A 17,268-nucleotide genomic window follows, 5' to 3' on the forward strand; every position below is an offset into this window, starting at 1 on the left:
AGGTCGCTGTGAAACATTATTCCCTGGACCATATATAAGCTGTTACGGGATGTGATGGTACAGAAACATCCCCAGCTATTCTCAAGCGAGTAACGGCCGTGACTGGCTAGAGGATGCTGTTTTGATCAAGACTGACCCTGATCTCATTTTGGACAATCCCTTCACCTCCCCAAACTTGTATTCTAAATGCTCAACAAAAAACTGAGGCTTCATCGTCGTGAAGGATTCCCCATCAGCTCTCTAACATTTGAAGGTACTGAAGCGAGTAGGAGTCACTGCCATCCTTAGCCTGACATTCCTCCCATGATGTGGCCAGAGAAGGGAACGATTTGGGGTCATACTTCTGTACATTGAATTGAGCTCGTGAATGCTTAAAGACTGCTGGTGATTCACCACCAGCAAGAGATGATGGGCTACACTTCGTGTGTCATCCACCCTGACGCCACCCACTCTGATCAGTGGCCCTCCCCACAGGCACCATCCAGCCACAGTGAAGACCACCTGACAGGATGGCCATTGCCCGGAGTCCGAATGCCCCAGAGGGATGGGCATCTACCCCTTAGCATATGTGGGGAGTTAAGTGCACAGGTATCAGCAGAGCGATTCCTGTGTGGTCAGGAGGCTACAACCAACAGGGTATATGGTGGCCCCCACAACAACGGACTAGCTACCATGCTGGATATGAGGTGCAAGGAAGTCCACAGTCATCGTCGACACAGAAAGCGGCAGTGCATAGTGCATGGTGGAAGATGCACCCAGGAAGGGTGCCAGAGATGGAGAATGAACGGGACTGAAATGCGACAACGAGAAAGTGGGCGGAATGCACGATGGACAAAATGCACCATATAAGGTGCCCTTCCCCAGCTGGCTCGCTCTTTGGGAAAATTTTGAAAAATGGAGTTCAAACCCTACAGGGGACCATCACAAAGGATGAAACATGAGAGACTCCTTATAGTCGCCTCTTAAGACAGGCAGGAATACCTCGGGCCTATTCTAACCCCCAGACCCGCAGGGGGTGCCCTGATGACAACAGAAACTTTCCAAGGCAAATGTATGTAACTTGTATATGTACTCATTTTCCGAAATGGCAAAGAAATGGCTTATCAACAGCCTAGGGGAATTTCTACAGAATTAAAACAAGCTCTGAAGGCAGGTCACGAGTCGTGCCTGTATAGTTCCGTGGGTAGGCGAAAGTTTCCGATTCTAGTCTCTGTGTGGCGCACAGTTTTAAACTGTCAGGAAGTTTCACACCAATATTAATGTTAAGCACATCGTTTTCGATGTTGCTAAGCTAATGGTGATATTCTTGGTTATGCTACACTCTTTGTAACGTTGGGTAGATGTGGGGAGAGAGGCTTGTGATAATGTAGAGGATATGAAGTTAACTGCAAACGTCGTAAAAAATGTGGGTAAGTAACAGGGCAATATAAAAAAATTCATAGCTAACATACTGAAATTACCATCCTTATCACCACGACCACTGCTGCTACTACTACTACTACTACTACTACTACTACTACTACTACTACTACTACTACTACTACTAAATTATTATTACTATTATGACTGTTGAGTATTCACAATATACGACACGGTGCCTTACCCTGGAAGTTCCTGAAGATTGTGGTTGCAGGAGTGTCCCAGGAAGAGCTTCTCACCAACCGACCTGCAGCAGGAGCCATCGTTCAGCCACTCCGATAGAAACTGTCCTGGTTTTATCCACCAAGGGACGTCCACTGCATTTCCAGAATGCTTAGAAACTGCCTCCGCTGGTTCCGCAAGAGAAGATTCGCGGCATTTTATCTCCTCGTCCATTTCCTCGAACTCATCTTCCCAGAATTCTTCCAGAGTCGAACGCATCCTCAATGGTGCCAAAGATTGAGTTTGCTGCTGTAGCTGGCCCTCCGCCTCGAGGTCTTCCAACATCCTCTTACGCTGCTCTTTCCCTGGGTACGCAGGTATCATTTGTGACACTGCAGACTCGACACAACTCTTCAGATTAGGAAGGAGTTCTCGTTCCACTTCATTTGCCAGGTTCGCCTGCTGCTTTTTATAGTTATTCGCCTGCTGCTCTCGAGAAGAATTCCAATGCTCGTCTTCTGGTGATGTATGTGGAGTGTTTGCCGTGTTACTCACTTGATTACGATGGGGCGATGTACCTGTCTGCTGCTGAGAAAACGTCTGCTGTGACACACCTACCTGCTGAGCCTTCTGCTCTGGTTCTCCACATCGCTGTAACAATGGCGCCAGTGGCTCGTCTTTCTGGACTACTGCTACTCGCTTGCCTCCGCCGTGACTTTCCAGCTGCTGCTGACGCTTGCCTGTTGGCTGGAGTAGTGAAGTCCGCAATAAGCTGACATTTTGCTGATGCGACACTGTTTCCTGAGGACTGACACTTTTGATGTGTGAGACTTTAAACGGCTGATTCACTTGTCGCTGCTGCAATACGGGACTAGTGGCACGATTTGGGTCCTGTACCACTTGGGCTACAATCTTTTGTTGCCCAGTACTATTCTTTGCTAGCAACAGCCGTACTTCGCGACCTTGGGTATTCTGAAGCACGTTCAGTGGTGGACTGACTTGGGAAGGCTTAGTTTGTTGAGCCTGTCCAGTGTGGTTCTGAACCAGAGTCTGGTATGGTGTTGCAGACTGGAGCTGCAGGCGCACTACTCGTGTTCCCACTGCATTTTGGTTTAACACTATCTGTCGCGATGGCCCAGATTGACTACCTGCCAGCGCTGGCCACTGTTGGCCTGATACCAACCTCACTACCAACGGCTCTCCATTGCGTTGAATACCCACTTGCAGAGGCTGTGAGTTCTGTGCAGTTCCATGAGGTCGTTGAAGTGGCACCTGTAATACAGTTTGCCGCTGCTGACATTGATGTTGCTGCTGCCGCTGCTGCAGCAGCAATTGCTGCTGATGTTGTTGTTGCTGCTGTTGCTGCTGCTGCTGCTGATGTTGTTGTTGCTGTTGCTGCTGCAGCAGCAATTGCTGCTGATGTTGTTGTTGTTGCTGCTGCTGCTGCTGCTGCTGCAGCAATTGCTGCTGATGCTGTTGTTGTTGTTGTTGTTGCTGCTGCTGCTGCTGCTGCTGCTGCTGCAGCAGCAGCAATTGCTGCTGATGTTGTTGTTGTTGTTGTTGTTGTTGTTGCTGTTGCTGCTGCTGCTGCTGCTGCTGCAGTCGTTGCTGTAACTGTTGCAACTGTTGCTGTTGTAGCAGTTGCTGCTGCTGCATACGCTGCTGCTGCTGCGGCTGTTGCTGTTGTTCCACCTGCTGCTGCTGGTGACGCAGTTGTTGCACCTGTTGCTGGTATTGCTGTTGCTGTGATGTCGTAGTTGTGCGATTCATAGCTTGTGTGCTGGGCTGTCTATAAGCTGTCCTCACTACACCTTGCTGCGACTGTCCTCTAGCAATGAAATTTCGTCCTGTACCAACAGGCATGTTTCGAATATTAACTTTTGATTTGCCCAGTATGGCGTCCTGCGTCGATCTTCTGCTGATATTAACACGAGAAGCTCTGTTTCTGAATCCTGAAGTTTCTTCCTAAGGGGTCTTCGTATGATATGCAGAAGAAAGATGATGAGCAGTATTTTTCAGCAGCCTGAAAGTCAAAGAAAGCATGATTAGCTGCTTGGTCAGAACAAACACACCTTCCAAAATAAGCAATTTACTTACCTTACTTTAATATCAACACATACCTGTATTTAACTCAATTTAAGCTGTACACTGACCAGCTTCACAGAAAACACAGAAAGGTCTTTAAATTTTGATGTGTTCCTATGAGGAGAATAAATCACCGCACTTACTGACATGAATCTGATATGTGCTTTCTTATTATCCTCCTGATTTCCTCTCCTGAAGTATAGCGTGCGCACACTAAATTATCTGCTCAATATATGCTGCATACCTGCCCATCACATGTTAGGGAAAACTTTTTTTCTTCTATTTCTTCATTCCCTACTCCTGATTCCTCGACCCATTATAGCAGATTTTGTTCTGTCCAGGCAAATATTCCACTAAGCTGGGAGAGGGAACACAGGGAATCACAACTGAGAATATATGGGGCAATATATGCAATTCTGGTATTGGCTTCGGCAAGAAGAATCCCCCTAAATCCTTGACTGTAACTGTTTACAAATATTTCTGGGACAACGCTACCCATTCTCACAGACTAAGCATTAACTTGTCTACGACACACACACGCACACTGAAGCCCCAAAGAAACTGGTATAGGCATGCGTATTCAAATGCAGAGACATGTAGACAGACCGAATACGGCGCTGCAGTCGACAACGCCTATGTAAGACAAGAAGTGTCCGGCGCAGTTGCTAGATCGGTTACTGCTGCTACAGTTTCAGGTTTTCAAGATTTAAGTGAGTTAAAACTTGGTGTTATAGTCGGCGCACGAGCGATGGTACACAGCATCTCGAAGGTAGCAATGAAGTGGGGATTTTACCGTACGACCACTTCACAAGTGTACTGTGAGTATCAGGAATCCGGTAAAACATCAAGTCTCCGACATCGCTGCGGCCGGAAAAAGATCATCCAAGAATGAATCAACGAGGACTGGAGAAAATCTTTCAGCGTGACAGAACTGAAACCCTTCCACAAATTGCTGCATAATTCAGTGCTGGGTCATCAGCAAGTCAGCACAGGAACCATTGAACGAAACCTGGTCGATATCGGCTTTCGGAGCCGAAAGCCCACTTGTGTACTCTTGATGACTGCACTACATAAAGTTTAAGCTTCGCCTGGGACCGTCAACACCGACATTGGACTGTTTATGACAGGAAACATGTTGCCTGGTCGGACGAGTGTCGGTTCAAACTGTGTCGAGCGGATGGACGTGTACGGGTATGGAGACAGTCATGAATCCATGGACCCCGCATGTCAGCAGAGGACTGTTCAATCTGGTGGAGGCTCTTTAATGATATGGGACCCCTAATACGTCTAGGTATGACTGACGGGTGACACGTACGTAAACATCCTGTCTGCACAATCGACATGAATTGATGCAAGTGACCATTCTGACGGCCTTCGGTATTTCCAGCAAGACAATGCGACACCCTACACATCCAGAACTGCTACAGATTGGCTCCATAAACGCTCTTCCGAGTTATACACTTCCGTTGGCCACCAAACTCCCCAGACATAAACATTATTGAGCTTATCTGGGATGCTTTGCAACGTGCTGTTAAGATGAGATCCCCATCCCCTCTTTTGGTTTTATGGACAATCCTGCAGGATTCATTATGTCAATTCCCTCCAGCATTACTTCAGAAATCAGTCGAGTGCATGCCACGCCGTAATGCGGCACTTCTGTGTGCTAACTGGTGCCCTACACGGTATTAGGCAGGTGTACCAGTTTATTTGGCTCTTCAGTGTGTGTGTGTGTGTGTGTGTGTGTGTGTGTGTGTGTGTGTGTGTGTTATATACACTCCTGGAAATTGAAATAAGAACACCGTGAATTCATTGTCCCAGGAAGGGGAAACTTTATTGACACATTCCTGGGGTCAGATACATCACATGATCACACTGACAGAACCACAGACACATAGACACAGGCAACAGAGCATGCACAATGTCGGCACTAGTACAGTGTATATCCACCTTTCGCAGCAATGCAGGCTGCTATCATCCCATGGAGACGATCATAGAGATGCTGGATGTAGTCCTGTGGAACGGCTTGCCATGCCATTTCCACCTGGCGCCTCAGTTGGACCAGCGTTCGTGCTGGACGTGCAGACCGCGTGAGACGACGCTTCATCCAGTCCCAAACATGCTCAATGGGGGACAGATCCGGAGATCTTGCTGGCCAAGGTAGTTGACGTACACCTTCTAGAGCACGTTGGGTGGCACGGGATACATGCGGACGTGCATTGTCCTGTTGGAACAGCAAGTTCCCTTGCCGGTCTAGGAATGGTAGAACGATGGGTTCGATGACGGTTTGGATGTACCGTGCACTATTCAGTGTCCCCTCGACGATCACCAGTGGTGTACGGCCAGTGTAGGAGATCGCTCCCCACACCATGATGCCGGGTGTTGGCCCTGTGTGCCTCGGCCGTATGCAGTCCTGATTGTGGCGCTCACCTGCACGGCGCCAAACACGCATACGACCATCATTGGCACCAAGGCAGAAGCGACTCTCATCGCTGAAGACGACACGTCTCCATTCGTCCCTCCATTCACGTCTGTCGCGACACCACTGGAGGCGGGCTGCAAGATGTTGGGGCGTGAGCGGAAGACGGCCTAACGGTGTGCGCGACCGTAGCCCAGCTTCATGGAGACGGTTGCGAATGGTCCTCGGCGATACCCCAGGAGCAACAGTGTCCCTAATTTGCTGGGAAGTGGCGGTGCGGTCCCCTACGGCACTGCGTAGGATCCTACGGTCTTGGCGTGCATCCGTGCGTCGCTGCGGTCCGGTCCCAGGTCGACGGGCACGTGCACCTTCCGCCGACCACTGGCGACAACATCGATGTACTGTGGAGACCTCACGCCCCACGTGTTGAGCAATTCGGCGGTACGTCCACCCGGCCTCCCGCATGCCCACTATACCCCCTCGCTCAAAGTCCGTCAACTGCACATACGGTTCACGTCCACGCTGCCGCGGCATGCTACCAGTGTTAAAGACTGCGATGGAGCTCCGTATGCCACGGCAAACTGGCTGACACTGACGGCGGCGGTGCACAAATGCTGCGCAGCTAGCGCCATTCGACGGCCAACACCGCGGTTCCTGGTGTGTCCGCTGTGCCGTGCGTGTGATCATTGCTTGTACAGCCCTCTCGCAGTGTCCGGAGCAAGTATGGTGGGTCTGACACACCGGTGTCAATGTGTTCTTTTTTCCATTTCCAGGAGTGTAATTTGACTTTTTGCTGTGTTATGCGATATGTCTCCAGAGAGGATGTGAGCAACTGTGGTATTTAGCCATGTGCTTGATATTAAGCCCCTAGATCATGTTGAGTACAAAAACATTGGCTTGCTACAGTAATCATTCTCGCGACCTTGTTGATATACTGATCAGCACAAGTAACAGACAAATTGCACTTCAGACTTTTAGAAGTATTGTAAGTTAGGTAAATGTATTGTTGTGGTCTTGAGTCCAAACACTGGTTGTATCAGCTCTACCTGTTACTCAATTCTGTGCACGTCTTTTCCTCTCCGAGCTAGTACTGCAACCTACATCCACTTAAACCTGCGTACTGTATGCGACTCCATGTCTCCCTCTACAATTTTTACCACTCAAACTTCCAATATTAAACTGCTGGTTCCTTGATGTCTTCAGATTCCTGCTTTCAGTCAAACGCCTCTGGCTAGTTGTGTTCAGTACCTAATTGGTTATTCGATCTACTTATCTACAGCATTCTTTCGTAGCGCCAAACTTCAAAGGTTTCTACTGTCTTCCTGCCTGCTTTTCGACTACGTTTCACTTTCCTACAAGGCACACTCCCGACAAATACCTTCAGAAAAGACTTGTGAACACTTCACTCTATATTCGATCTTTAAAAATTTCATTTCTTTTTCTTGCCGTTACCTGTCAACATTTTTTCCCCTACTAACTTCGACCATAATCAGTTATTTTACTGCCCAAATACAAAACCCTGTCTGATTTCCTGATCTAAATCCTTCCTGATTTAATCCGACTACATTCCATTACCACATGTTTTTTCTTTTGTTTATGTTCATCTTATATCCACTTTTCAAGACATTTTCCATTCCACTCAAATTGTCTTCCAAGTCCTCTGCTGTCTGCGATATAATTAAAATATCATTGTCAAACCTCAAAGTTTTTGTATCTTCTCCCCGAACTTTAATTCTTGCACCACAATTTTCTTTCGTTTCCTTTATTGCTTGTACAGGTTGAGTAACACTGGGGTTGGTGTACAATGCTTCCTCACTTCCCCCTCAGTCACTGCATGCCTTTCACGCTCTTCTACTTCCAATTCCAGCCTGCTTTCTGTCCAAGTTGTTGAACTTCAGCTTGTCTGTTTTCACACATGCTCCCTCTACAATTTCAGGGTATTCAAACTAACATTGTCTAAGTCTTCAGAAGCTATAAACATAGGTTCCTTTTTCCTTAACAATTCTCGTAGTAAAATCATAGACCTGGTTGTCTCCCGTATCACATTTCCCCAGAATACAAACTGATCTGCCCCGAGGTTGCCATCTACACAGTTTTTTTTTTATTATACTACAAATTTGTGTATGTATGTTACAACCGTTACTTAAGTACCTGATAGTTGGGTAATATTCACACTTGTCAGCACCTGGCTTCTTTGAAATTGGAATTATTACATTCTTTTTGCAGTATGACGTTGTTACCTGTCCCCTATCGTGTACACCAAGTGGAATAGTTTAGTCATGGCTTGATCTCCGAAGGGTACCAGCATTTCTGAGAAAATGTCGTCTGTTGCAGAGACCGTCTTTCGACTTTTTCGGTCCTACGTAAAATTCTTCTCGCACCAATATATTTCGTACCTCACTTTCCTCTACTTCCTTTCCCTTTCGATAATTTTTTTTTAAAGTTACTTTCCACTGTATAGTCCCTCTACACACATACTGGTTCCACCTTTTCGCTTTTCCTTCTTTGCTTAGTGCTGGTTTTCCACCTCAGCTCTTGATATTCCTACAGCTCCTTTTCTCCAAGGGCCCCTGATTTTTCTACAGGGGATATCCATCTTTGCCCTTGTTATACATGCTTGCATGGCCTTGTATTTATCTTCTAGCAACTCCTGCTTAGCCACCGGACTTTCTTTCAATCTAATTTTTGAGACTTTGGATCCCTTTTCGCCCTCCATTTACTGTTTTTCTGTATTTTCTCCTTCCATCCGTTAAATGTAATATCTTTTATGATATCCAAGGTTTCTACTATACCTTGTCTAGTTATCTGTTTGTTCCTCTGCTGCCTTCACTATTTCACCTGTCGTGGTTACCCACTCCTCCTTTTCCGTTTTCAATCGTTGCCTAAAGCTCGCTTTGAAATTCTCAACAACCCTGGTTCTTCAACTTATCCAGGACCCAACTCCTAATTTCCTATCTTTTTGCAATTTCCTCAGTTGTTATCTACAGTTCATAATCAATAAATTGTGGTCTGGGTCCACATCTACCGCTGGAAACGACTTCTTATTTGAAATCAGGGGTCCTAAATTTGTGTTATCACTATGGGAGTCTATCTGGAAAATTCCATTTTCTGCAGGTGTCTCCCACGTGTACAACTTTCTCGATTCTTAGACCTAGTGTTAGTGCAGAGTAAGTTAAGCTCTATGCGGAATTCTACCAGTCTGCTTCCTCTTTCATTATTTTCCCCCAGTCCACATTCTCCCATTTTTTATTCTTCTCTTCCTCTTCCTGCTATCGGATTCCAGTCGCAATCACAATGAAATATTGCTTTCCCTTAATTATCTGAATAATTTCTTTTACCTCTTTATACAATCTTTCAATCTCTTCATCTATTGCACTAGTTGGATTACAAAATGGTAGTACTATAGTGGGTGTTTTCGTATCTTCTCTATGCTGTTCATAGTAGTTTACCCACAGTCCTATTTTCTTATTCATTTTTAGACCTACTTCTGCATTACCCCCGTCTGACGGTAAATGTACTCACTGCACCAGAAGCGCTGTTTACCCTGCCACAAAACTTCACTAACCCCCATTATATAAGCTGTACCAGGACTACAAGGCTATGCTGCCTGATTTTACGTGGCTAGATCAGTGAACCGTACAGGCTGTTGCTACCCCTCTTCAGGAACCACATGTTTGTATGACCTCTCCACCAATACCTTTCCATTGTGGTTGCACCTCTAGTGTCCTGTGAAGTGCACCCACTGAAATACGCACTCAGTGAAATTTGCTCCTAGAAAAGGACGAGGAAGGGTCCATTAATTCCCCCCCCCCTCCCCCCCGGTACGAACTCCGCTATTTTCACTTACGTGACAAAAGTCATGAAGTAGAGATATGCACATATACAGATAGCGGTAGTACCGTGTACACAACGCACAAAAGAGCAATGCAATGGCGGTGCTGTCATTTGCACTTAGGTGACATGTTAAACGCTTTCCAGTGTGATTATGGTAGCACGGTGGGATTTAACAGACTTTTAACGCTGAATGGTAGTTTGACACAAGGGACATTCCATTTTGGAAATAGTTAGGGAATTCAGTATTCCGAGATCCACAGTGTCAAGTGTGTTCCGAGAAAACCAAATTTCGACCATTACCTCTCACGACGGGCAACGCAGTTGTCGATGGCCTTCATTGAACGACCGAGAGCAGCGTCGTCTGCTTTGAGTTGCCAGTTGAAACAGCAACACTGCGCGAAATAACCGCAGAAATCAATGTGGGACGTACGGCAAACGTATCCGTTAGGACAATACGGCAAAATTTGGTATTAATGGACTATGGCAGCAGAGAATCTATCCGAGTGCCTTTGCTGACAGTGTGATATCACCTGCAGCGCCGCTGGTGGACTCTCGACCCCATCGGTTGGACCCTGCCCGACTAGAAAACCATGGCCTGGTCAGTTGAGTCCAGATTGCAGTTGGTAACAGCTGATGGTAGAGCTCGAGTATGGCGCAGACTCCGCGAAGCCAACGACCCAAGTTGTCAACAAGGACTGTAAGCTGCTCCAGTATGATGTGGGCTGTGTTTACATGGATGAAGTGGATCCTCTGGTCCAACAGAACCGATCATTGACTGGAAATGGTAAGGTTCGGCTACTTTGAGACCATTTACAGCGATTCATGGACTTCATGCTCCAAAACAACTATAATTTTTTGTAGATGACTACGCCCATGTCACTGGGCCACAACTGTTCGTGATTGGTTTGAAGCATATTCTGGACGATTCGAGCGAATGATTTGACCACACAGATCTTCCGACATCAATTCCCTCGGACATTTATGGGACATAGTCGAGAGGTCAGTTCGTTCAGAAAATCTTGCACCGACAATACTTCTGCAATTATGGACGGCGATATTTCTACAGCGGACTTCGAAGCAACTTGTTGAGTCCACGCCACGTCAAGCCGCTGCAATATTCTGAGGAAAGGACTTCTCTTTCCATTAGTCTTAAGCCGGCCGCTGGTGGCGCTACAGTCTGGAACCGCGCGACCGCTACGGTCGCAGGTTCGAATCCTGCCTCGAGCATGGATGTATGTGTTGTCCTTAGGTTAGTTAGGTTTAAGTAGTTTTAAGTTCTAGGGGACTTATGACCTTAGCAGTTGAGTCCCATAGTGCTCAGAGCCATTTGAACCATTTTTTTAAGCACAAGGAACTGAAATATTAGCCTGATTTAAAATGTGTTTCGATAGTTTTCATTTCAGGATGTTTTCCCCCATTAAGTTTGGTAGGTCCGTTTGTAGAGCTGTGCGTTCTTATTTCAGTAGTGCTCAGCAAGAGTATTGTTTCCTTAGAATGTATGTTTTCTTGTAATGATTCGTACTTCACCACGTGTTAGTAATCTTACGCGCAGAGCAGGATTCAACCTCTTTTCGCCCTTTTAACTCCCTACCTGCCGGACAATTGATTAATAAAGCCTACTTCCTAATTTCCCTTTTAGTGAATTCCAGTCTCGAAGAAGCTTCTCTGTAATTATTTGGCATCTCCATTCGGCTGGTTTCACCTGCAAGTAGGCTATTCTGTCCGTATTCTGCTGTATCACAGAAGTTCTTGCCCTCTTTTACGTGTTGGGCAGCATGCACAGTGATGTCTGCGAGACACACATTTCTGTGGAAAATGGTCTCTAATCTGGCCGTTCACGTTCGCGTATACTGCGAGCATATATTCGTTGCTCACCGAATATCGAGTTTATATTGGTTTAACGCCTTTCGTAACGCTATTCCCCAAATAAACAATATCTATGGGTACATCTTTGTCAATTTGATTGAATTATCCAGGATCTTAAGTTTGCTTTTATGCAATTTGTGTTTTAATTCTTCCTAATGTGAAATGATTTACGAGGCTGCGGGCCCTCAGTAGTAACAGAGCCTTTCTCCTGAATTTCTACGTTAATGAATATCCGTCTCCATTTTAAAAGTAAGAAGTTTTTTCTGCAGTTGGACTGCAGATGGCACTGTGTATCAGCGTGTATGAATCTCCTCGGGATATGACTGAACATGAGCATGTGGTCATTCTCCCCATACTTTAGGTTACTTCTATTGTACGAATTATGATCTGTGAACGTAGATCACGGGTATATGTGATAACATTTGGCGTCATGGTTTGTAAGTGTGTATCTGGTCCACGAGACTACCACCTTGGTCCAAACACTCAACGTATGTCTCAGGCGTAATCATTCGCTGTATTTCCTGTTCATTTACGTTATCAGTAAATGCTAGTGGTGTAATAAGTTTGCATTGTAGATAATTTAGTTAACTATCATTGTCGACAATTACACCTGGGGATATTGATTTAATTACCTAGGCTTCATTAGTAATGTTGGGCCGCTGCTAGTCTTCCCTCGATTTATTGCTATCTGCCCCTTCAGCACGAGGGTTTTATTTTGCGGCATTTTTCTCCGAAATTCCGGCACCGATTCAGTTTTACCGCTGCCCTATAGAAGGCAGCAGGTCTCTTCTCATTTTAATAATTTTTAATGAATGTATAAACAGCAGCTCCCTTTGTCTGTTATAAACAGTGTATCGATGAAACCCTTCCCGTTGAACCTTGGACCCTGTTGTTGGTGGGGAGTCCCGCGCGCCTCAGCGATACAGATAGTTGTACCATATATCAGCCACAACGGAGGGTATCTACGAACATGCAGCATGCTGCAGGTCAAAGGTATCTGTTGAGCAGCAAGACAAACGTGTGCTTTGCGAACAGTGGCAGCAGCCTCTTCAGTAGTTGCAGGGGCAACATGCTGGATGACTCACTGATCTGGCCTTGTAACATCAACCGAAACAGCCTTGCTCCGAAAGCTGGAAACAAGGGGGAACTACACCGTAATTTTTCCACGAGGGCATGCAGCTCTACTGTATGGTTAAATGATGACATCCCCTTGGGTAAAATACTCCGGAGGTAAAATAGTCCACCTTTCCGATCTCCAGCAGGTAACTACTCAGTAGGATGTCATCAGGAGAAACAAAGCTGACCTACGGACCGTTGCGTGGAATGTCAGGTCCCTTAATCGGGCAGGTAGATTAGAAAATTTAAAAAGGAAAATAGATAGGTTGAAGTTAGATTTAGTGGGAGTTAGTGAAGTTCAGTGGCACGGGGAACAGGACTTCTGATCAGGTGAGTACAGACTTATAAACACAAAATCAAATAGGGGTAATGCGGGAGTAGATTTAATAATGAAAAAAATACGATCTTCGGTAAACTACTATGAACAGCGTAATGGACACATTATTGCAGCCAAGATAGACACGAAGCCCACACCCACCACAGTAGTACAAGTTTATATGCCAACTAGCCTCGCAGCTGAAGATAGTGAAGAAATACATGATGAGCTACCAGAAATTATTCAGACAGCTAAGGGAGACGAAACGTAAGTCATGAGGGACTGGAATTCGAGAGTCGGAAAAGGAAGAGAAGATAGCATGTGAATATGGACTGGAGATACGGAATGAAAGAGGAAGCCGCCTGGTAAAACTTTATACAGAGCATAATTTAATCATAGCTAACACTTGGTTTAGGAATCATGAAAGAAGGCTGTATACATGGAAGAGACCTGGAGACACCAAAAGGTTTCAGATTGATTATATAATGGTAAGACAGTTTTCGGAAACAGATTTTAAAATTTAAGACGTTCCCAAGGGCAGATTCGGACTCTGATCACAATTTATTGGTTACGAACTGCAGATTTCAACTGAAGAAACTGCAAAAAGGTAAACAACGAGATCTGACCTGGATAAGCTGGAAGAAACCGAAGATGTAGATGGCTTCGGAGGAAGCATTAGGGAAATACTGATAATTACAGTAAAAAGGAATACAGTAGAAGAAGAATGAGTAGCTTTAAGTGATGAAATAGTGAAGGCAGCAGAGGATCAAGTAGGTAAAATGACATGCGCTAGTAGAAATCCTTGAGTAACGCACGAGATACTGCATTTAATTGATGAAAAGAGAAAATATAAAAATACAGTACATGAAGCAGGCGAAAGGCAGTAGAAATGTCTAAAAATGAGATTGACAGGCAGTGCAAAAAGGGTAAGCAGGAATGGCTAGGGGACAAATATGAGGATGTAGAAGCATACAACATTAGGGGAAAGATGGATGCCGCCTACAGGAAAATTAAAGAGACCTTTGGAGAAGTGAGAACCACCTGTGTGAATATCAAAAGCTCATATGGAATAACGGACCTAAGCAAAGAATGGAAAGCAGAAAGTTGGAAGGAGTATATAGAGGGCCTGTACAAGGAAGATGTACTTGAGGCCAATATTATGGAAATGGAAGAGGACATAAATGAAGATGAGATGGGAAATAGAGCACTGAAAGACTTAAGTCGAAAAAAGACACCTGGAGTAGGCAACGTTCCGTTAGAACTACTGATAGCCTTGGGAGAGCCAGCCATGACAAAACTCTTCCATATGGTGATGTTTGGTTTTGTTGAGAGTTCAACTGCGAAGTAATCAGCACTCATCTTCCATATAGCGAGCAAGATGTATGAGACACGTTTAATACCATCAGACCTCAAGAAGAATATAATAATTCCAATTCAAAAAAAGCAGTAGTTGGCAGGTGTGAAAATTATTGAACTATCAGTTTAATAAGTCACGGCTGCAAAATACTAACTCGATTTCTTTACAGAAGAATCGAAAAACTGGTCGAAGCCAGATCAGTGTGGACTCCATAGAAACGCAGGAACGCGCGAGGCATTACTGGTTCTACGTCGTCTCATAGAAGATAGTTTAAGGAAAGGCCATCCCACGTTTATCGCATTTGTAGACTTAGAGAAAGCTTTTGACAATGTTGACTGTCAAAGCTGTGTTTTATAGGTAGCATTGGCAAAATACAGAGAGCGAAAGGCTATTTTCAGCCTATACTGAAAGCAGATGGCAGTTATGTAAGTCGAGGGGCTTGAAAGGGAAGTAGTGATTGAGAAGGAAATGAGAGGGTTATAGCCTATCCTGATGTCATTCAATCTCTGTATCGATCAAGTAGTATAGTGAACAAATTAAAAATTTGCAGTGGGAAAAAGAAATAGAAGCTTTGAGGTTCTCCGATGACGCAATTCTGTCAGTCAGTAATGGACTTTGAAAAGCAATTGAACGGAGTGGGCCGTGCCTTGAAAGGAGGATATTACATGGACATACACAAAACCAAGAAGAGGATAATGGAATTTAGCCGGATTATATCAGGTGATGCTGAGGGAATCAGATTAGGAAGTGAGACAAAGTAGAAGATGAGTTATGCTATAGGAGCAGCAAAATTAGTGGAGATAACCGAAGAAGATACGATATAAAATATTGACTGGCAATGGTAACGAAAGCCTTTCTGAAAAAGACAAAAAGTTGTTAACATCGAGTATAGATTTAAGTGCCAGGGAATCTCTTTCTGAAAAGTATTTGTGTGGAGTGTAGCCAAATGTGGAAGAAAAACATGGACGATATACAATTTAGACAAGAAGGAATAGAAGCTTTTGAAATGTGGCGCTGCAGAAGAATGCTCAAATTAGATGGGTCGCTCACTAATTAGTGAGGTAGTACTGAATAGAACCGGGGACACAAGAAACTTGTGACAACCTGACTAGAGGAAGGCATCGGTTAGTAGGACACACACTGAGTCATCAAGCGACCACCTATTTAGTGCTGGAGGGACGCGTGGAGGGGTTAGAAATAGTAGAGGGCTACCGAGAGATGAATACAGTAAGCAGATTCAGAATGGTGTAAGTTGTAGCAGTTACTCGGAGATGAAGAGACTTACACAGAATAGAGTAGCATGGAGAGCTGCATCAAACCAATCTTTGGACTGAAGACCGCAACAGCAAGATCGGTAATGGAAATTACATTACAGCCACGTTACAAGATTCTTCGCAAAAAGTACTGCTCAGATAGGGCACGACGAATGAGTGAACTTTGTTTCTGGCATGTGAAATACGAGCATCGGAAACAACGACAAGGAAAAGCAAAAAAATTGATCGAATGGCCAACCGAGCCCAAGGATCGTAACACTAGCTGGACTCTCCGAACAGTTATTTGATAGGCGCCAGACTACGACACACAAAACTGAGGAACACGGACGGCACCTGTTAATGTCCAGTCCGTATGATTCCGAAATGAATCACTTTAATAACTTCGATATTGATTAGCACCTAGTTATTTAGGGAGAACGGTGGTTTTCAACATCACAAATTCCTTAGCTACCACTACAATCCTGGCGATAACCAATTTCGTTGAAAATGAAGGAAGTTTTAATATAAAAGTGTAGCTGGACTCTTTATAGCCCAGGGCGTTGCTGATGAAGGTGATGAAAATGCAGAAAATACGTGACTGATCTGCTCCATGTTTGTTCGGCGGAAAAAGGTTTCATTGCCCTTATGGTCACAAATCGCTTCCATCCATTCTAAAAACCATCCCCCGACTCCCCCTTCAACGATACTAGTGAGTTGACGATATGGTGGGATATCGCCTGTTGACTGGTTGGTTGATTCGGGGAAGCTGGCCGAACAGGGAGGTCATCGGTCCAATCAGATGAGGGATGAAAGGGGAAGTAAGTCGGCCGTGTCCTTTCAAAGTAACCATCCCGGCATTTGCCTTAAGCGACGTAGGGAAATCACGGAAAACCTCCATCAGGACGGCCAGACTTGGGTTTGAACCGTCGTCCTTCCGAATGCGAGTCCAATGTGCTAACCACTGCGCCACTCCGCTCTGTGGAGTCTCGCCTATGAGACAAATTACCGAACACTTTCCGACTGTCAACCGAGTGGCGACATTCTATGCAAAATTTTGTAAGCCATCATCAATGCTCTTACAAACTGCGAGCACCCATGACGGCCTCCTTCAAGAACACGTCTTTTGTTTTAGTTTTTTGTGTCCATCCTTCTGGTTCGTGGTTTGAGGGACTTCGGTGGTTCACTTACGTAGTAAAGTCGAAGACCTGCAATCGTCCCTACGATGTTATTTATTATACGGATACCAGTTTTGGTGCTTCATTGCGCTATCTACAGGCCTAAACTGACGCTGAGGGGATTAACTACTATCGAATACCGGCCCATCAATGGCCAACTGGTTTTTCGCAGACTATATGTAACAACCATGTTCTGTCTTGAAACATGAACTACCAACTTCTTTTTTATTTAGAATTCCGGACTTAACCGGTGGCTGCGGAATTTTTGT

Source organism: Schistocerca piceifrons, chromosome 6 (assembly GCF_021461385.2).
Source record: "Schistocerca piceifrons isolate TAMUIC-IGC-003096 chromosome 6, iqSchPice1.1, whole genome shotgun sequence".
Lineage (NCBI taxonomy): Eukaryota > Metazoa > Arthropoda > Insecta > Orthoptera > Acrididae > Schistocerca > Schistocerca piceifrons.